The sequence below is a fragment of the Oreochromis aureus genome, linkage group 3 (genome assembly GCF_013358895.1).
Source record: "Oreochromis aureus strain Israel breed Guangdong linkage group 3, ZZ_aureus, whole genome shotgun sequence".
Classification (NCBI taxonomy): Eukaryota; Metazoa; Chordata; class Actinopteri; order Cichliformes; family Cichlidae; genus Oreochromis; species Oreochromis aureus.
In genome coordinates, this window is record NC_052944.1 from 124,752,349 (window position 1) to 124,774,677 (window position 22,329).

Sequence of the window (22,329 nt, forward strand, 5' to 3'; positions counted from 1 at the left end):
TGCCATGTCTGAAACTCATGATTAACTGTATAATTGTTTCCACTGTTGCTGCAAACATAGCCGTGACAAATGATGATGATGACCCCGACCTGTTGGAACATGAAGACTTTGTGTGATTAATGATGATGTGACAGAAAATGTACAACAAGATGTTACATACTGATATCTCACTTCAAAGTTATACTGACAACAGGAGGGAATGTCAATGGAAAATTGTACTTAGTAGTCAGTATAAGCTTTTAATGATATAAGTTTGCATATGATAGAATACTGCATGATGACCTTTTGATGACTTAGACTGTTGTCCACTACAAGACTGTTTTATAAATTCTTTCTCACAGCGATAATAGCTGAACAAGCAGGAAGAGGAGAGCTGGACACTCTTATCTGCGCTCTCTAACAAGAAGAGGGGCTGCGTCCTTCTGAATCTCACAACACACACGCATACACCTGAACCACTCTTATCTTTACTCCCTACGCACTAACATTCCTCTGCCTATGAATAGACGTATTCACTGTTGTATTACTTTTGTATATAAATAAAGACAAGTGCAAGAACAGAGCGCGCATCACAGGGCCCCCACTCTGGTGTGAGCGTTCTGTGATCGCCCTTGTATACAAGTGAAAACCACAGCGTCTGTGTGTGTTTCTACCCTTAGACTCTTAGCTGAAGAAGTGTCTTTAGAATAAATCTCTTGACACCACCACAGCGACAGGAAGTGTCTTTAAATGATGAAACATGTCAGTGATGCTGATGGTGTGTTCATCACAGACGTTCAGGCTTCATGTTGACATGAATCAAAGCAGAGAAACTGGAATGAATCAGGTGTTGTAGAAGATGGAGAAACAGGGTGGAGAGAGGATGCTGCTCCTTCTTTGAGATCAAACATGTCGTGTTGTTCACGTGCTGTCAGCGTGACGCAAAGAAACCATGGAAACAAAGTGTGAGTGAAATCAGTCCAAAGTAACAGAGTGAAGAGCAGCAGATGAAGCACAGAGGACACAAAAAGGAAGGAAAGAAGGAAACAAGGTCCATCTGTGTCCTTTCAAACAAACAAGCATCAACGTCCAGGACTGAAACATGAATCCACATATTTATACACATATTTATTTAATGAGAATAAAACCAGAATATTTATAATCCATCAGCAATAATCAGGCCTGGGATCCTCCTGGTTACAAACAGGGTCCAGGACTGGGACACTCAGGTGGATCCTGCAGGGTCTGGTTCAGGAAAAGGTGGAGACCAACAGAAACAGTTTTAGTAGAAAGGTATGATTTCATTTATTAGAAGAGATCAGAGCATTATTCTGATTATTAAGCTTAAGTCAAATATACTAATGCGCACGGCGCCGTGACACTTAATGATCAGTTATTGTACATTTGTCACATGTGTGTATTTGTTGTTGTATTGTTGCTGCCATGATGCATCACATGGGACCATCACACTACCACCACCATATGTGACTGTTGCTATGAGGCTCCTTTTCATTGATGCTGTGTTAGTTTCAGATGTAACAGGACTCAAAGCTGTCAGAAAGCTTTTGTCTCATCAGTCCACAGAGTCTTTCCCAAACGGGATCATCAACATGTTGTTGGACAGTGTGAGACCATCCTTTGTGTTCTTCTTGGTCTGCAGTGGTTTTCTCCTTGGACTCCTCCATGGATTCTCTTTCTTATTGTTCAATGATGACCTTAACTGAGGCCTGCAGCTCTTTCATGTTGTTCTGGGCTCTTTGTGAGCTCCTGGATGTCGATGTGCTCTTGGAGTCATGTTGGTGCCACTGGCTCCTGGGAAGGTTCCCACTGTTCCCCACTTTCAGCATTTGTGTCTAATGGCTCTCAGGGTGGTTCAACAGAGTCCCAAAGCCTTAGAAATGGCTTTGAACCCTGTGCAGACTGACAGCTGTGACTCTGTCAGCTGATTGTGTAGATGGTGGCATTATGTGTTGCTGTTTGACATCTTTCAGCCTCTTTCTCACACGGGTTCTGTAGAAGTTGATGAGTCTGTTGGTCCAACAGGTCTTCTAGTAATCAGGCTGAGTGTGTTTGTCAAACTGAACTCAGCTTTAGAAACAAATGTGCTTCATCACAGTTCATTCATGATTGAAGCAGAGGGGCAGTTATTTTTGCACACAGCTCAGGTAGGTCGGGATCACCTCTGTGCCTTAATCAATGACATCATCATTTATTTACTTGTGTTATCTTTGTCTAACAGGAACATTTGTGTGATAAAAACAGTCAGAAATGACTGAGTGAAAGACTTTTTCACACCACTGTGTGTGATCGTTGCCCCTGGGAGAGTTCACTTATCTGCAATGAGAGGTGTGATCAACACGAGTGCACGAGTGTCACATGACTCACAGCTGTGCATGCAGTGGCAAAAGGCTGAGTGTGTGCCATCAGTCTGTACTCAGTCCTCACTCTGAGCCTCTTCCTGCTGCTTCATGAGAGCAGAGCTGAACTTCCTGCTGTGGGAGAGACGAGGAGGATCCTGGTGCAAGAAGCAGAAATGATGCAGTTTGTTTGCTGTTTACACTCAAAGTGACTAAAACCAGATTTATGAAAGTTTCATTTCTCTGAGTCCCACTGATTGAAACATCAGCTTGTATGAACTGTTCAGTCTGATGGATCCTCTGAAGTGTGTCAGTGAGCTGTTGGAGTAAAGCTTAGTCAGACTTGGACCTGGTTGGTAGTCGTCATAGATCTGGACCACGGCTGGCTTCAGGTCGCCCACTGGGAGCTCCTGGATGATCTCTGTGGTTGATGGTGTGTCCTTTGATAACTGGACGAGACAGAAACAATCAGACACAGTTTGTACCAAAGATCATCATCTGGTGTCCCCACTGTGGACGTCTCTGACCTCCTCTAAGGACACCAGAACAGGATCTTCCTTTGGTTCAACACGACTCACCAGGAGGCCACGTTTGAGCTGTGAGGAGATGACATCATCACAGTGATCACATGATGTGTTGGTAGAGTCTAATGACTCACACTGTGGGGAACATCCAGGACCACCATGTTTGTAGTTTTCTCCTTCCCACTGTAGCTGTGTTTGAACAGTGTGTGCACACATGCTCTTCATCCACCCACAGTGACTCCACGCTGGTACAGACTCTCCTCTAACCTGTCACATACTTACAGGGATGTGTTTCCACAGTCAGTCTGGCTCTGGCAGATCCACCTGTGGGCTCCACCTCTGTGTGGACTTTCACACTGAGAGTGGGGACATCAGCAGGTGTTGGGATGTTGTAGTTGCACAAATCTGGGAAACAAACAGAACCAATCACAGCTCAGTGCAGCCTGCTGTCACTGTTCTACAGTTTTATATTTATATCTCTATATTTATCTCTTTATCTTAATATTTATCATCAATATCTGTGTTTCTCATTTTCTATCAGTGCTTGATGTTTGTTGTGTGTTTGCTGCTCCGACAGCTCAGTTTCCCTCTGGGATGAAGAAAGTTTCTCTGATTCTCATGTAGACACAAAGTGACTTTATTGATTTTTAATTTAGTGTAAACAGAATTGTACTGTGTGCAGTTCTTACTGTCAGCTCTAATGTTGTCTATGAAAACACATTGATTACATGTGAAAATGCTTCTTTAGCGTTTTATAAGTACAAAGAAACAAAGAAAGCCTGTTTGACACCAACCAGGACCTGGTCACATGATGCTGTCACTGAGCTGCACTGAAGCAGCTTCACCTCCAGCCTGGATTTTCCTGACACGTCCTGCAGCGCCTCCTCCTGGTGGAGCAGTTTGTTGCCCTGATTTCCATCAAATGTCAGCTGACTGCTGGAGCCTGAACTGTCCCTGTGCTCCAACCTTCAGGACTGAACACCAGGGTGGAGCAGAGAGCCTGAAGAGCCTCCACTGTGTCCTACAGGATGGATTCATGTTGACATGAAGTTCAAACTGCCTGTGTCACTTCAACACACTCTCACAAAGAGTTTCTAACCTTCACTTCCTGGTTAAATAAAGGTTAAACAGGTTAATATGTTTAACAGAGATGATCTCAGAGAAACAAAGAAATCACAGGTAGAAACTTACAGACTGCAGCTGAGCTGTTATTTACAGGCTGTTACGTGTAGTTGGTGCACAGAAGGCTGTTCTGTTAAAACAACACATTTTTAGACCAAAGTCAATTTCATCTTGTAAATAAAGAATAAAAACATCCCTGCCTGCTAAAACAAGTCTGCATATCTGAGAGAAAAGCAACAACATGAAAGCTTCAGGATTATTTCTGCTGATCTGGTCCAAGACTGTAGATGAACTCAAAGATGAGCTTCATGCTGTTCGGGTGGTGTCGTACCTGAGTGGAGGAGAAGCCTCCGTCATAGTTCTGCTGCCCAGTCAGCCACCTGATAATACCAGAGGCATATCCCAGATCCTCAGCAGTCGGGGAGGCGCTGAGTTTGGCCAACAGCACATAAGAACTGATCTCCACAGACAGGGAGGCTGATGTTTCTGCTGCTGTCTGAGACCAGCAGAGGAAACCTCCTACAAACACAATAACAGTCACAGTGATGCTAATAAAGCCTGAATGATGTCCTGCTAAAGGACGACTCACCTTCCCTCACTGCAACTGTGTCTAAGTGCTGCAGAAGGTGAGCGCGGGTCTCCACGTCTCCTGCAGGTGAACACAGAGGCCAGCAGAGCTGTAGCTGCTGCTCAGGTCACTGAGAGACTCCTGGAGACAAGCCAGGCTCTGGATCATCACAGGATCCTTTAAAAGATCACAACAAACAACTTTAATGGACAAACACAAACCTTCTTTCATTAAACCCAGTGTGAGAACAAAAGCAGGCAGAGTTCCTGATTCAGTGACTCAAACAACAAATACAAAACTACAAAACACAAACTCAACAATGTGGTGTTTGCTGTACAGTGCAGCGAGGAATGCCCAGACCTCTACATCGGAGAGACCAAACAGCCACTTCACAAGCGCACAACATAGAAGAGCCACCTCCACGGGACAAGACTCAGCAGTCCATCTGCATCTAAAGGTCAAACATCACTCTTTGAGGATGCCAATGTTCACATTTTGGACAGAGAGGACAGATGGTTTGAAGGAGGAGTGCACACATTACATATCACTTTGGTTTCATCTGTAGCACTGACCGTAAAATGCTTCCACACAGAACTTGAGTTTTTTGGCTGGTGGAACAGCTACACTCTTTTCTATTTGGTTGCCCAAATCCATGTGAGCATTTTCAGCTAAGCTAATGAGTGACGGGAAGCTATGCTAAGGTTAACTGGCCTGTAGTCTGCATCTTGCTGTCTGCAAAAGACAGAGTAACTTAAACATACCATATAACTCCCACAAGTGCATACAGTTCGACACAACTACACAAGCATTGTTTTAACCTTTTAAACTAAATGTTAATGTTACTCTGTCAACAGCCTGTTGCTAAATGACCGAGCTAACAGAGCAACATAAACAGAGTGAACATGAGAGACCCGACTGCAGACGTCAATAATGCAGCGTAATGGAATAATCTCCTGATCTTGCTAAAGTTATAAACTGCCTCTGGAACCCAGTTTTGGTACAAAAACATCTATTCAACAATAATAGTGATGCAGTTCAGTCTTTTATGGCTCAGCCTCTCTGTTACTGTGTGCAGCAGCCTGTGTCACTCACTCATCCTGTCATGCACTGAGGTCTCATAAGGAAACTCAGCTTTTTGATATAAAGTTTTTCTTGTTCCTGAATACAAATATTTTTAAAAGCATTTGTTCGAAATAAGTATTCATAAAAAACATGTTATTTGTGCCTTTCTGAATACTGTATTCGGGTTTGGCTCTACTCCTAGTTGGGATTCTTGTCCTTTGCTGATGTATTGTACAGCCATGAGGAGCCTTAATAATGCAGCTGCATTATTTATCCACCATAACAGAGGTTAGTGTTCAGCTCTGTCACCACTCTGGCCACATGTTGCCACACTTGTACTTCCAGCTCTGAGCTGCTGCTGCTGAACACGTTACTTTTGTAATTATGTCTCCAAGCAGCATCACAGCTTTCAGAGAAGAAAAAAGCATTATTTCCTGATAATGTTTGATGTCTGATGTACACCAGGAACCCGACACATCAGTGACACCAGGATGTAACTGTGCCATGTCATCAATGTGGATCCATGAAGACTGAATGATTTGCTGATATATATTGTGATCAAATCACTTCTGTATGAACTGTGTGTTTCCAGCTTTATATTCATTAGATATGAAACCTTGATGCTTGTTTGAAAGGACACAGATGGGCTTGGAAGCGACTTCCGGTTAGGTCATGAGAGGGTGAAGACGCGTGTGCCAGCAGCTCCTGCACCTGATTTGATGAAATTACGATAATCATCAAAGTAATACACTTTTCTCTTGCAAAGTAATACAGGGATTGTGAAGAGTTCACTCTTCTCCAAATGCCACCAAAAAAAACAAATCCGAAGCAAGCGGCGACCGAAACGACCGACTTTCGCGTGGCCTCGGCTGAAAATGACGGCGTTAAAACCGGCACGCCAGCCATCTCCGCATTTGAGGAATATACACAAGGTAACAAACAAGTGCTGTCAGCGATTGCTTCCTTGGACACCAAGATAACTCAAATGAAAGCAGACATTTGTGATACCCTACGCGGGGAAATCGCAATGCTGAGGGCTGAAAATGATGAGGCCATCTCAGCTTTGAAAACCATAATGTCCAGCTGAAAGATCTATCAGAATCAGCGACAATTACTTCAAACTCCGTGGTGAAATTAGAAGAAAAAGTCAAACAACTTTCTAACAAAGTGGAACAATTGTCTGAAAAATGCATTGATCTGGAAGGGCGTTCAAAGAGGAACAATATAAGGATAGCCGGGGTACCTGAAGGTAGAGAAAATGGACAACGTGTTAGAGATTTTGTGGCAAAGCTGTTACGAGATCTATTGGACCTGGATGAAACTCCGCTGGTGGACCGAGCACACAGAGCCCTGCGAGCGACCCCAGAAGAAGAAGCCCCGCCACGACACTTGATCGTGAGGATACATTATTGCCACACCATGGAAGAAATACTACGAAAAGTTTCTACCAGGAAGAATTTGAAGCTTGGATATATTCGCGTTCAGATTTTCCGCGATCTACCTCAGGCAGTGGTAAAACGACGTGCAGCGTTTACTCCAGCAAGAAACCTGCTTCGAGACCAACCCGGAGTCAAATATGGACTTCTATACCCTGCTAAACTTAGGGTGACATACAACGGTACGGAGCTGGTTTTTACGGATCCTAACGAAGCACGCCGCTACGCACAAGAAAAATTTGGATCTTAATAAGGACGGCATAAGGTAGATAAATCAGAGCTCAGCCTCTGGCCCAGTGACACGTATTTACTTTGATGTAAGAGACTATAATTTGTCATGGAGCTTTGTTGGATAGAGGAAGTTTTGAGATAGAGTATTTTGGTAAGCTCAGTTTTTGTTATAGCATCCCTTTAGATTTTTTGTTTTCGTTTTTGTTTTTATTTTTATTTGGGAATACATGGAAGGGGATGCATCGCTTACGTATTTGTCTTATTTTGTTATGGTTATACATGGGTAGGGCGGTGGGGGGTGAGGGTTGGGGCCCATATCTTGACTGCATAAGTATGGAAAGTACGAGAATTAAGCCGCCTTAAGTTATTCAAATGCAAGACAATGGAAATGTAAAGAATGTGGACTTAACTTTTTGTACATGGAATGTGAAAGGTGTAAATGAGCCTGTTAAGAGAGGCAAAGTGTTATCACACTTGAAATCTCTTAAAGCGGATATTATTTTTTTACAAGAAACTCATCTGAAAAATGCAGCTCACAATAAACTTAGGTGTAGATGGATTAAACAGGTGTATTATTCAACATTTTCCGCTAAAACTAGAGGGGTAGCTATATTAATCAAGAAAGATACCCCGTTCAAGCATACTTCCACCATAGCTGACAAGAATGGTAGATATGTATTAGTGACCGGGGAGCTGCACGCTACTCCGATTACCCTACTGAACATTTATGGGCCTAACCATGATGATCCAGAATTCTACAGAAAGGTTTTCAGTTTAATTCCGGATATACCTAATGGTAATTTAATAATTGGAGGTGATTTCAACTTAGTGTTAGATCCATACTTAGATAAATCCCTGTCCAAAAAAACTACATCGTGTAAAGGTAGCAACTTTATTAAAACATACATGAGCAATATGAACATCTGTGATGTGTGGAGAACTTTAAATCCATCAGGTAGAGAGTACTCCTTCCATTCTCCTGCACATAACAGTTATTCAAGGATTGACTATTTTTTGGTGGATGGAAAAATGCTTTCCCTAGTTCGTAATGTAACCTACCACAATATTATTATTTCCGATCATTGCCCTGTCACCTGCTCCTTCGCACTTAGTAATCTCACTAAAGCATACAGGAATTGGAGATTTGACCGACAATTACTGAACGACTTAAAATTTAAACAGTATATAAGTTCTCAGACGTCTTTATTCTTCGATATAAACGATAATGCCGAGACCTCACCGGACATATTATGGGAAACGTTTAAAGCTTATATTAGGGGTTCCATAATATCATATCAAGCTTCACGGAATAAAAATAATAAACTAGAACAATTAAAATTAGAAAAAAATAATCCATGACTTGGACGCTAACAATGCAAAGGCTCCCTCTTTAGATAAGTATAACACTATTTGCGCATTAAAATATAAACTAAACCAGATATTAACTAGCAATATTAATAGAACTTTCATTTTTGTAAGACAGAAGTATTTTGAATTTGGGGATAAACCACACAAGTTGTTAGCTAGACAACTAAAGAAGTTAGAAAATGACAGAACGATTCATAAAATTAGATCACGTAATGGAAACCTGGTCACATCACATAAAGATATTAATGATAATTTTAGACAGTTTTATGAATCTCTCTATACTATATCCCACTGCAGGGCCTAATGATATGCAGGATTTTTTAGATAAGTGTGATCTTCCTGTGTTAGATCAGGCGAATCGCAATATTTTGAATGCCAAGATTACAACTGAAGAAATCACTAAATCTATTGGTTTATTAAAAAATAACAAGAGTCCAGGCCCAGATGGGTTAGGGAATGAGTTCTACAAACACTTCAAGATTAAACTTGGTCCATATCTATCTAAACTGTACAACCATGCATACAAAATGGGCACCCTACCACCAACATTGAATGAAGCAATTATTACAGTACTCCCAAAAAAAGGTAAAGTCTTGAAGGAAGTGGGATCATACAGACCTATTTCTTTACTAAACTCAGATCAAAAAATCCTGGCTAAAATACTAGCGAGTAGACTTAATACAGTACTAGATAAACTGGTACACCCAGATCAAACAGGTTTCATACCAAATAGGAGTTCTTTTAATAATCTCAGACGTTTATTTAATATAATTTATTCCCCCAAGGTGCAACAGGACCTACTTGTACTTAGCTTAGATGCCGAAAAGGCATTTGATCATGTGGAGTGGTCCTATCTCTTTGCAGTTTTAGAGAAATTTCAACTGGGACAAGATTTCATTTCTTGGATAAAACTACTCTACAAGAACCCCACAGCCAGAATTCTTACAAATCAAACATTATCAACTCAGTTTAAGCTCAGCAGAGGGACAAGACAGGGATGTGTTCTTAGTCCATTATTATTTGCTCTGGCTCTGGAACCCCTGGCACAGACAATTCGAACTCATACTGATATACATGGTTATGACACAGCATACACTTCTAATACTATATCGCTTTATGCTGACGACATTTTACTATACATAACAAAACCCCTAACTTCCCTTCCAGCAATCCTCTCCGTTATTGACAAATTTAGTACCTTCGCTGGCTACAAGATCAATTGGGGGAAAAGTGAAATATTGCCCATCAAATTAGAAAACAAAGAATGGCTTACATCCCTCCCATTTAAAATAACTTATGAAAAAATTACATATTTGGGCATCACAATAACAAAAAGATACAGTTCCCTAATGAAAGAAAATTTTCTCCCTCTACTGGAGAAACTTAAAAATAACATCCAGTATTGGAGGACACTCCCTATCTCATTGATAGGGAGAGTGAACTCAATAAGAATGGTATTTCTCCCGCAGTATTTGTATTTGGTCCAAAATATTCCAATTTTCTTGCCCAAATCTTTTTTCAAAAAGTTGGACGCCATCATTATGCCGTTTATATGGAACTATAAAACACATAGAATAAAAAAAGACCACCTATGTAAACACGGATCCCTTGGAGGACTTACACTACCCAATTTCATGCATTACTATTGGGCGTCAAATTTAAGAATAATTTCCCTTCTACTGGAAGATACAGCGCTACTCCCTCATGGCCTGCAAATGGAGCGGGAGGATTGCCTTCCTTACTGTGTTGGTGGAATATTACTCTCTCCTACTCCCTTGACAAATGCACATTATAATTCGAACCCAGTGATTCATATCACCTTACAAATCTGGAGACAAATAATTAAGCACTTTAAACTGAAAACACTATCAATGTGTACACCTGTTACAGCTAACCCCTCTTTCCTTCCATCATGTGCAGACGGAGCTTTCAACGTGTGGCAGGAATTGGGAATTTGTAAACTAAAAGACTTATACTTAAACGACACCTTCATGTCATTTCAACAATTAAAAGATAGATTTGGATTACCGCATAGCCACTTTTTAGATATCTTCAATTACGAAACTATATCCGTACATATCTGCCGCAGTTTGAAAACATGCCGTCTGACTTTCTGGATAGATGCCTTAGTGATAGAAGGGGGTCTGAACAGAGAATTTCATTACTCTACAACTCAATACAGGAGATGAGTATACCCTCAACTTTCTCAATTAAAGAGGAGTGGGAAAAGGAATTTGGGATCCCCTATCAGAAGATTTTTGGCAGGAGGTCTTACATAACATAAACACGCCTTTTATTAATTCCGTCACTGTTTAATTCAGTACAAAATTATACACAGATTACACTACTCAAGGAAAGACTTCACAAAATGTACCCAGATTGCTCCCCCCTCTGTGAAAAATGCATGATATATTATGGAAATCTGTTACATTGTTTTGCACTTTGTCCAAGGCTTCAGGGTTTTTGGTGTGACATTTTTACCTACTTGTCTAATATTTTTAAGAGTAAGATTGAGCCAAATCCGATATTAATTATCTTTGGGATCTCCAAAGAAACACAAAATTTACAACACTCTCAAAAAAGGTTTATGTCATATGCATTGATTATTGCAAAGAAACTGATCCTGCAGCTTTGGAAAGGCAACGAGATTCCTGTATTAAAGATGTGGCTTACAGAACTTACAAATACTCTTCATCTTGAAAAAATAAGATATATTATGAATGACAATGTAAAAGATTTTGAATTAATCTGGCAGCCTTTACTTACATACCTTGGGAAAATATAAACTTTTCTTTTCTGGCAGTCGGGGGATCGGGACCCATAATGGGCGGTTGTGGGTTTTTTTTTTTTTTTTTTGTTTTTTTTTTGTTGTTTAATTACCTGTTTTGTTAGCTTAGAGAAAAAAGGGGCATAAGTTTTGTTAATTTGTAACAACCATGATATTTGCTCCTAATAAAAGATATTTGAAAAAAAAAATGAAAGGACACAGATGGACCTTGTTTCCTTCTTTCCTTCCTTTTTGTGTCCTCTGTGCTTCATCTGCTGCTCTTCACTCTGTTACTGTGTGACTCTGGTTCTCCTGCAGACACGTGGGTGGTGCTCTCCACCTGTAGATGGAGCAGCAGCTGGTCTGGCTGAGTTCCTCTGACTGTCTTTGATTTGTGCTTCCAAAGTTTAACAGGAAAGTGAAGCGAGAGAAAGAGCAGGAAGAAAAGCTGAGTTTCCTCTCTGTGTCACATCCACAGTGTCTTTAGATGATGGAGTGACTGCAGAGTTCACAGCTTCACTGTTTGTGCCCTTTAGATGTGCACTTATTCCAAATATGCATCATCACTGCTCAGTGAGCAGGATGGAGGAAAGAAAGCATCCAGTATCTGTGCTCATTCACACTGAACAAATAAGATCACATATGTACATGTAGAGGCTGCACTCTCATTAATATCAGCTGTGCTTCATGTTAATAAGCAGCACAGCTCATATTAATATTATACTGTGTACACAGTATAATATTAATATGAGCTCAAGCTGTTCTTCAAGCAGCTCGTCTTTACTTTAATACTCAGAGTTTTCCTGCAGCAATGAATCAGAGTTTCAGCTTTTTAAACAGACTCGAGTGATGAAAACACAGAAATCTGAAGCTCACAGGTTCACCTGTTCACACCTGCTGACAGATCACCTGTCAGCACTTTCATGTCATTAATCTCTGACTCTGATGTTGATCCTCCAACAGTTACAGACTGACCGATTCTCCTGTAACCTGCTGACATCATCCTGAACACAGTAAAGCTTATTTGTAAGGCAGCTGCAGGTCTGTGTGACGTGTTGGACACAAACAGGAAGTGTGTGTCACACTGTGACCTCTGAGGACTCACAAATGTTTCAATCCAACACAAACACAAATCAGTCTGATTACATGTTTGACAAAAACCTGAACAATGACTGATCAGCTCAGTTTATCATGCTCACCTTCACCAACCTGATCATTGTGTCTTTAAAAAGCTTCCTGTGGGTCAAAGGTCTAAATTTCACATTTTTTGAGGGTCAAATATCTTGTTTGATTTGAGGAATGAACTGTTAGGGTGGAAACAGGTTAAAATAGTGGTGCTTTAAATCAGTGCAGATGTATAACTACATTCTATAACTACTATATCTATTCTATATATTATATAGATATGTTCTATATCTATAACTACATTCACCAGCAGAGCTTTGATGGCGCTACTCTCCACGACCACTAGATGTCTCCACACTCTGTGCTGACTCCAGTGAATGATCAGAGCTGCTGAGCCTGTTTGCAGAGCGAGGAGGAGCTCCTGGTGATCCGTGTGGGACTAAAAAGCTCTGATAACGTCCATCCAGCAGCTGATAACAGGGACATTTGGTGCCATGTCAGAGCTGCACAGTCAATCATCAGTTTGGCTCTTTAGTTTGAAGAGTTCAAAGCAGCAGCAGAGAATCTAAAGTGTGTCACACAGCACCAAGTTTCCTTTGGTCACATATGAAATGTGAGTCAGAGCTTCAGCTACACAACAACAACACACACAGCAGCTGATTGTAACATGAGCTCATCTGAAAGCCACCAAGAAGAATCCAGAGATTTGAAAGTTGCTGCTTTGGATTGTTAGTTTGATCTGAATCAGAATCCAGAGTTTGATGGAAATCTCCACCTGAAACAATGAACCAGGTTAAAATACTTTAAATCAGTGCAGATGTATAATGTAATTTAACATGTAGATAATGGTTGTAGTGGGCTTGTAATGTAAATGTGATTAAATGTGACATTAATGGTGACGCTGCATAAACCTGATCAAACAGTTCTATTAGTGGGTCTGTGTGATCAGCATCAGTGGGTTAAGGTGAGGCCTTGACTAGTAGAACGTCATGTTGGTGTATGACAACACATGAGCCAACATCAGACTCCGAGCGCTACGATGCTAAAGATCAGAAGATCCAGTGTGACATCATCGTTACCTGGCAACAGCAGCCCTCATCTGACTTTATTGGAGGATATTTACAGCAGCAACACTGTTTAGTTTGATATGACGGATTAACAACATGCTGTGATATCCAGTTCATCTGTAATAGATACTGGATCTAATCAGTCAGCAGATATTTGATCAGCTTATTTATAACTATACTAGAAACAAACACAACTGTGTTGGTGATTCATGCAAACTTGCATATCAGCCTTTGAAGGTTTTGTAGTATTGAGAACAAAGAGGTTGTGTTAGGGCTGAAAAGCCCGACTTGTTCTCCTCTGCAGGTCATCAAATGCACCACAGAAGTTTGTATTTGCACAGCCTGTATATGTTTGATGGCTTTATTATTCTCTGTTCAAAGACAATAAATGTGCAAAATGTCTCATGTAGTATCAGCTTCATTTAAAATGACTGCAAACATTTAGAGAACATGTGCTGCTGTTTGTCCTACATTTCAACACTGAATGAACCCTGAAAACGTGATGGCAGGTGGCAGATTGGAGTCCACATGAAATATCGGCTGTATGAAGACTGGAAAATATAGACAGTGCTGGGAAGGTTACTTTTAAAATGTATTCCATTACAGAATACTGAATACATGCCCCAAAATGTATTCTGTAACGTATTCCGTTACGTTACTCAATGACAGTAACGTATTCTGAATACTTTGGATTACTTAATATATTATCGTGCTGTTTACAACTACGTGAATGTACAATTGCTGTGATTTATTTCTGTTACTGAAGGTCCGCGGCTCCGAAACGTAGTAAAGGGACCTCTGGCTAATACGTCGGGTTCCCTGTCGGGCTGGTAGCCGAAAACTAGCTTTACTTTGTTGTCTGGGTCAACTTTGCTTGCCAGAGACAGAGAGAGGCGTTGAAAGGCTGCTCCAACGGAACTTATTGTTTCCGGAGGAAAACACGAACACAGTGTACAGTTGAGTCTTAATAGCTTACAGCTGGGCTCGTCAGGCACTCTTCTTGACTGCAGTGGTTATTATTATATTTACATGCTTCCAGCTCCCGTTTTTGCTCCGTGACAGCTCGGACTTTTCCTTTCTCTCCCTCCCTCGCTCACAGACACATAACGTGTATGGTAGTCCATTCTCCCTGCAGCACGGACTACACTGCCCATCAGGCTACATGCTTTAGAGCTATGCCTGTAGCATTCTGTCTATTAGCTTAGCACAACAACAAAAAAGCGCTCTCTCACCCAGGAAACACGCAGAGAGAGAGCGCGTCACCCTGTAACCATGGCAACCGTAACGCTGCCGCCTGGAACAACAGAACAGCTGTCAAACAAACCCAAACAGTCCTGACCCGCGACAATATGAAACAGGGAAGTACCGCCGTGTAATCCATTTATTTCAACAAAGTAACTGTATTCTGACTACCACCTTTTTAAACGGTAACTGTAACGGAATATAGTTACTCATATTTTGTATTCTGAATAAGATAAGATAAGATAAGATAACCTTTATTAGTCCCACACGTGGGAAATTTGTTTTGTCACAGCAGGAAGTGGACAGTGCAAAAGTTATGAAGCAAAAATTAGAATAAAATAAAATAAGAATAAATACAGTACACAACTGTACAGAATAGAATAAAATAAAATACTATATACAGTAGAATAAAATAGAATAAAATATACAATAAGATAAAAATAGTTGTATATAGCATTTGTATTCTGAGTAAAAGATACAACGATGCCAGAAAAGATTATTGCACATTAGTGTTATTGCACATGTGTAGATGTGTGTGTTTGATCAGCTGCAAAAGTCTTTATTGTGGAGTCTGACAGCAGTGGGGAGGAAAGACCTGCGAAATCTCTCCGTCCCACACCGTGGGTGCCGCAGTCTCCCACTGAAGGAGCTGCTCAGTGCTGTCACAGTCTCCTGCATGGGGTGGGAGATGTTGTCCATCAGGGATGACAGCTTAGCCGCCATTCTCCTGTCACTCACCACCTCCACTGGGTCCAGAGGGCATCCTAGAACAGAGCTGGCCCTGCGGATCAGCCTGTTCAGTCTCTTCCTGTCCCCAGCAGAGATGCTGCCACCCCAGCAGACCACACCATAAAAGATGGCTGAGGCCACCACAGAGTCATAGAAGATCTTCAGGAGTGGGCCCTCCACTCCAAGCGACCTGAGTCTCCGCAGCAGGTACAGCCTGCTCTGCCCTTTCCTGTAGAGGGCGTCTGAGTTATGAGTCCAGTCCAGTTTGCTGTTCAGATGAACACCAAGGTACCTGTAGCTGTCCACAGCCTCGATGTCCATACCTTGGATGTTCAGTGGTTGCAGTGGAGGATGTTTGTGCCTGCGGAAGTCTACCACCAGCTCCTTGGTTTTACTGGCATTGATCTGGAGGTAGTTCAGCTGGCACCAGTCCACAAAGTCCTGAGTCAGTCCTCTGTGCTCCTTGTCGTCCCCATCAGTGATGAGGCCGACTATTGCAGAGTCATCAGAGAACTTCTGCAGGAAGCACTGGGTGGAGTTGTGGGAGAAGTCTGCAGTGTAGATGGTGAAGAGGAACGGAGCCAGAACCGTTCCCTGTGGGGCCCCCGTACTGCAGACGACCCTGTCCGACACACAGCCCTGAGTCCTCACATACTGTGGTCGGTCGGTGAGGTAGTCCAGAATCCAGGTAGTGAGGTGATGGTCCACTCCAGAGTTCTCCAGCTTGTCCTTCAGAACCGAGGGAAGAATAGTGTTGACGGCGGTACATGTATTCCGTTACTCCCCAACACTGTATGTTCTAGAATCGATTCTCACATTAAAATATCGATATTTTAGTAATTTAGGGTAAATTTGCGGTTCATCATTAACAGGAACACAGTGGAAAGAAATTATAACATTCGAATAGTCTACATTCAAAGGAACTACTTCCTCTTCCGCCTTTCATAGTCATGTGTGAAATACGGCTGTATAAATGTCTCGCAGCCCCTTGGCGTGTGTGTGTGTGTGTGGGGGGGAGATAAATTTTACAGTGTTTATTTATTGGATAAAATATGTTAAATGTCACCGTTATTATTGGCTGCCCTGGAAACAGCGGAGGTCCAAATTCAGAGGCTGCTTCCACCTGAGGACCCGGCCTTCGTGGTCTAAAGAAAGCCGGGTAGTACGTCACGAGCTCTCTTGGTGGAGTGAAACTCGTCCGTCTGCTCCTTGCTATCTAAAATATAACCGGGCGCTGACTTAAACTCTCGACCGTCTCACTCTTCTGTTTGTAATCTCAGCCAAACCGATTTACTCACGAACAAATAAAACGCTGACAAAGCCAAACAACATTTTTAAGTTATCAAAGTGACTTATATATCATGTTTAACGCGAGTAGCGAAAGACCGCGGGGGTTTGAAAACGATGTGTCGGCTCAGACATTTGAAGCTTACACAGCTACATTCTCACCTGAAAATATGTTAAACGTTTTTTTTGCGACCCAGAAAGAGAAATAAGAGTAATATTAAAACTAAGTCGCTGCTGCCATTGTTGGAAACTGGAATTGGCTGGGCCGCGCTATGAATTCTGGTATATGGTTTTTCTATTTTGTTGTCTGGGTGGAAAATCAGGAGAAATTGGGGAGAATGGTGGCTCCGGGAGATTTTCGGGAGGGGCACTGAAATTCGGGATTCTCCTGGAAAAATCGGGAGGGTTGGCATGTATGGTTGTGGCAACATCATTAACCTTGTCGAACACCTCAGAGTAAATAAGAGAATATGAAGAGCGTATGTTGAGACGAACTGAAGAGGAGGACAGGGACAGGTGCTGCAGGGCGAGAGACGTCTCTCACGGAGTCCTTTAGTGCTGCAGGCAGGCAAGGTGTTCAAATAGCGCACAACTTCAGTTTTTTTATTTCTATATGATGAACTCTGCATGATTAAGTGATAAGAACAAGTAATCTGATGTCCTGTAATCATTATGATGCTATAATTTGAGATACAATAAATAAAATAAGTTTTTGTACAAAATATCGGATCAGTATCGTCGATACCACCCTGAATATTACTTGGTATCGGATGGGAAAGGAAGTCAGTGGTATCGCACATCACTAGATAATGACATTTTATTTCAAATTTGCGTGGCTTCTGTTTTGTACTTGTCAGTTTCAGCAATCTTTCAAAGAACAGCACAGCTCACTGTCCTCATAATGCCCATTTAATGTTTAGTACTATTGTCAGGATGCACCAGCATTGTCAGTCTTTATTCAAAGTTTACAAATTAAAATGATGAAATGGTGTTTCCACACTATTTGTTCATGTACAGTGTAAGAGCCAATTAAAGGTTAATTTTATTGGTACTGGTAAAATCTAGTTAATTTCAAAATACTGTTTGTTAAAGGTATAGAACATAGAAGTCTGACATTCTAATGCGCTTTTTAGTATTTTGGGCTTCCGGCACACTGTAGTTACGTAGTTGGGGAGTCAGATAAGCTGGAAGCAACACAGTTTTTTGACCGAGTCTTGCCATGTAAATTCAAGTTTCAATAAACATCTTTTTTGCAAGAAAAGAGCCTGGACTTGCTCGCGTTTCAAATGCATGTTGCCAGACTGACTCCTAAAGGTGGTACAGAAGAGTGAAATAGAGACGGAAGCAAATTAAAAGTGCAAACCAAGCAGTCCCCCTCCCCCTTTTTTTTCCCCTCCTTAATTGTGAAGTCAATATTCAAGAAATACAAATAATTACTCGTCTGATATCTGCCTGGACAATTACTGGAGACGGAGGAGGTAGAGAGAGAAAAAAAAAAAAAAAAATTCAATACATAATTCTCTAGATTTTCTAGGTTTACATTCACATCTTATAATGTTGATTATGTTAATATGGTGTTAAATACAAACACAAAAAACAAAGATCTCTATATTCAAAAACATACCCAAAATCAGGTCAAATGAAATCCCTGGATTCAAATTATGAGCTTAGCTTGATTAATTATTTGAGTAAAGCCTTTTTTAAATTAACAAAAAAATAAATAATAATAAGGTATATTGGAGGACTTGTTTCCATTTTATCCTAAAACATGAGGGACAGGGGATTCAACCCCCTCAGTGCACTTAGACAGTTGGTTTTACACATTGAGATGCAACCTGAGACAAGTGAAACAATTAGAAAATTCAGTATGTTTGTTATCAAACTTCGTTTTTAACCTGAAGGACTACTCATTCTCAACTTTGGGTATTTAAATTAAGCTAACTAATGTGGCAATTTGGAGATGAGATTCAAATTGATCACACTCAGACCAGCAGAGAGTTAAAGTTTCACTTTTTTTATTTTGATAATTTTTTTCTTTCCCCCTCCACTCGGAGTAGCGCTTCATGGGCAGAGGTAGCCAGACTCAAGCCTTTGAGCAATTTGCTTACATAATGAAGCCACTGAGTGACAGATGGAAGCCATCAAATGCAAGTTACACATGTGGTTCACTCCCAGGGAGCCACCTATAAAAGTGAGCAAACAGAAGAAAAAAAAAAAATATGATTGGAAGTAAGCATCACAGTGGCTTTCAAACAAAATCCAGTAAATACTAACCCTTTACCCTTTCAAAGGAGTCTCAAATGTTATTGTGAGACATTCCCAGTTCATTTAGCCCAAATTCCCTGTCAAAAGTACCTCCAATCCCACAGTCCATCTCTGACAACACAAGAGATGAAACCAACCCGACCTCCAGTAAAACATTAAACTGTTCCACGCTTGTTCTGGCGTCCTGAGTAGGTTTTCAAAACTTCCTTACCTTTTGCACATCCCCGAAGACATTACATTAATACAGAGGGCACATTGTGAAATCTTATGTATAGAAATAAATGTATAGAAATAATATCTTTGATTACCTAACTTACACTATTAAATGGTATTTATTTTGTATCTTTGAATACTCTTTGTGCTGCATCACAAAACTACTGCTCAAGTTTCCCCATCATTGCTAAAAAGTATTAACAATCATTTTTGTGATCTTGGAGGGAATCATGACAAATCACATAAAGTGATTGACATGACCTTGGCCAATCAGATGAAAGGAAGAAAAATAGGGTCAAAATTCACACTTGTAACTTGAGTGCAGAGTTTCACACTTTTTTTTTTTTTTTTTTTTTTTAAAAACGCACACTCAAATTCTTTTTACACAGACAAATCCTGATTTACAAGTACAAAATATTTATGACCACAATTTGAACCCATACATGGCCTCTGAGGGCTGTTGGCAAACCATGGACATGCACAGAAGCATGATCAGACAGAGTAGAGATCAAAACACCACCACAGGACTTTAACCGACATTATTTTAAATTCAAAACCTTCAGTGTACACTTTTATACTAGAACAAAGAGTGTATACCCCATGGTGGCTGTGGCTACAATGTAGCTGCCATCACCAGTGTGTGAATATTATGAAAGTATTATTGCTTACTTTTTTTTTTTTTTTTTTTTTTTTATATTGTGACTGTCTAAAATAAGTGGGGCAGCTACGGCTAAAGCTATCGGTGCCATCTCGTTGTTGAGACACGTTTAGCCGGTGCAGTGTTAGCTGTTAGTGTGTTAACTCAGAGACTGGGTGTGAATGGGTGGATGACTGGATATGTAAAGCGCTTTAGGGTCCTTAGGGACTAGTAAAGCGCTATACAAATACAGGCCATTTACCATTTACTTACAGGGAAGCGCAACTGCTCTGTCTGGTGGTTGAACAGCTCCAGGGTGAGATTTCTCATTCTGTAAAAATAAAAGGCATGCTGACGATACTCATCATCATGTCATACAGCTTTAATGTACAGTAAAGGATACAAAAACCAAGGCAAAACGAGGGGAAAAAGAAAGATTAAAAATCAAGACTGGGATAAACTAAGGTTAACTATAAACAATGTGACCAAAAAAACCAAACAAAAACAAACCATGAGTATGAACCTGAACAGAAAACACATAGTAAACCTGAGACCTGGAGAAAGATGAAACAAGACAAACAGACGACTGGACAGTGGAAGACAGGACTTAAATACACAGAAGGCTAATGAGGGAAGTGGAAACGCCTGGGGAGACACAGCTGACACATATCAACATGATGCCACAGGGGAAGTTAAACAAAACACATTGAACATAGAAACAAGACTTTCAAATTAAAAAAACGGAATATATCACCTACTGTCATTATTGGACTAATGAGTCTCTGTTGGAATTTTTTTTAATTTAAAAAAAATTATTATTATTTTTTTTTATTTATATCGCCCAACCGCACCTTGTCCATAACCTTTTGTCCAAGTGACTCCAGCATGTTTTCAAACGACACTGTATAACTCCCCAAAGCTGCAGTGGTCAAAGAAAATGCTCCTGCACCCTGACTTTGTCACGTCAAAAATATAGCATGAGTCAGTCCCTAAGCCTGATAGCTGGCCTTTCTCTTTGATCAGGTCTTTGATCGCCTCCTATTTCACATCATAAGGGATGTTACTTACAGAAACATCAGCTCTTTTTCTGGCACCGCGACCACGTTTCTTTTTGAGCCTCTTCTTCCTGCCAGGCCCCAAATGCACGTCAATCAAGCTAGAAAAACATGTACAGAACTTACTTAAAGCACACTGGGGCTGCTAGTTTACCGTTAATAGCATTATTTTTTTAATTAAAAACTTATCACTAAAAACAACTTTATCGTAGTTTAAGAAAACAAATTAAGCCAACGAACTAACAAGCCTCAATATGAATGGACTTACCCGTGCTGCAATGGCTCCTCTTTTAATGGCTGCTCCTTAAAGGGCTGCAGCTGCAGCTGCAGCTGCTGCAGCTGCGCCTGCGGCGGCGGCGGCGACAACAGCTCGTACTGCACCGGCTCCTGTTTCAGGGCTACTTCCTTGACAGACATTTTGTAGGTACCATCATTCGGAGGCTGAATTTGAGGGCTGGGCTGGCCCTTGTTCTTCTTCATCTATCATTTTATGGCGGTTGAAACAACTTCAGTTGCATTACTGCCACCTTCTGGACTGGAGTGTGGATCGGAACAGCTTTACCTATACTCTCATATAAATACCTGTTGCTCTAAAACCTATGGAACTCCAAAGTGTTCAAAATTAAATAAATAAATAGGACATGATGAAATAAATAACTATGTGAATAAATAAGACAAAGATATGTAATGTGAGAATGATATTGTGAAATAATGGAACACATTTTGCAAAAAAGCTCATTATTGTGAAATATATTGCATTCTGCTATATAAATTTATTTATTATTGTGAAATATTATTTCATGGTCTTTATTTTTCACAATAACAGAGATTATTCCTGAGGCATTTTATTTATTTCCAGCCGTTTTTAATCCAAAATGTCCTTTTTTCAAAGTCAGTCTTTATTTCAAAATCCCGTTTTTCCCAATGGCCTATTTATTTCATAATGCAACTTTTCAGCAGAATGACTTTGTCTGTCAATCAGTGTGAGTGGGCTTGACCTTTGCGCCCATTGGCTGATCGTTTACTATCGACTAGTTTTCCTGGATACCTGCTCCGCGGATGGCTGCTACAGTTAGCAAAAACGTGCTAGGTCAAAAGTCACTGAGGATGGCGGACTGGTGTGAACTTCGGTCAATTCTGCTCATTTTAGCAGATCAGATAGAGAGGGATCATTTACCTGTAGATACTGTTTTGAGTCGTTTAGATGATGTTTCTGAAATGCTTGGGATGATAATTGCTCTTCAAGATGTTAGCATCGATGACAACATTGTCGAAAGTTTAACATCAATTCAGCA

The 22,329-nt window shown here is 40.7% G+C and overlaps 1 pseudogene; it reads right to left on the minus strand.

Moving 5' to 3' along the window:
- Positions 1 to 4,047: 4,047 nt before the first annotated feature.
- On the minus strand, positions 4,048 to 7,019 carry LOC120435258 (annotated as a pseudogene).
- Between the last annotated feature and the right edge of the window lie 15,310 nt (positions 7,020 to 22,329).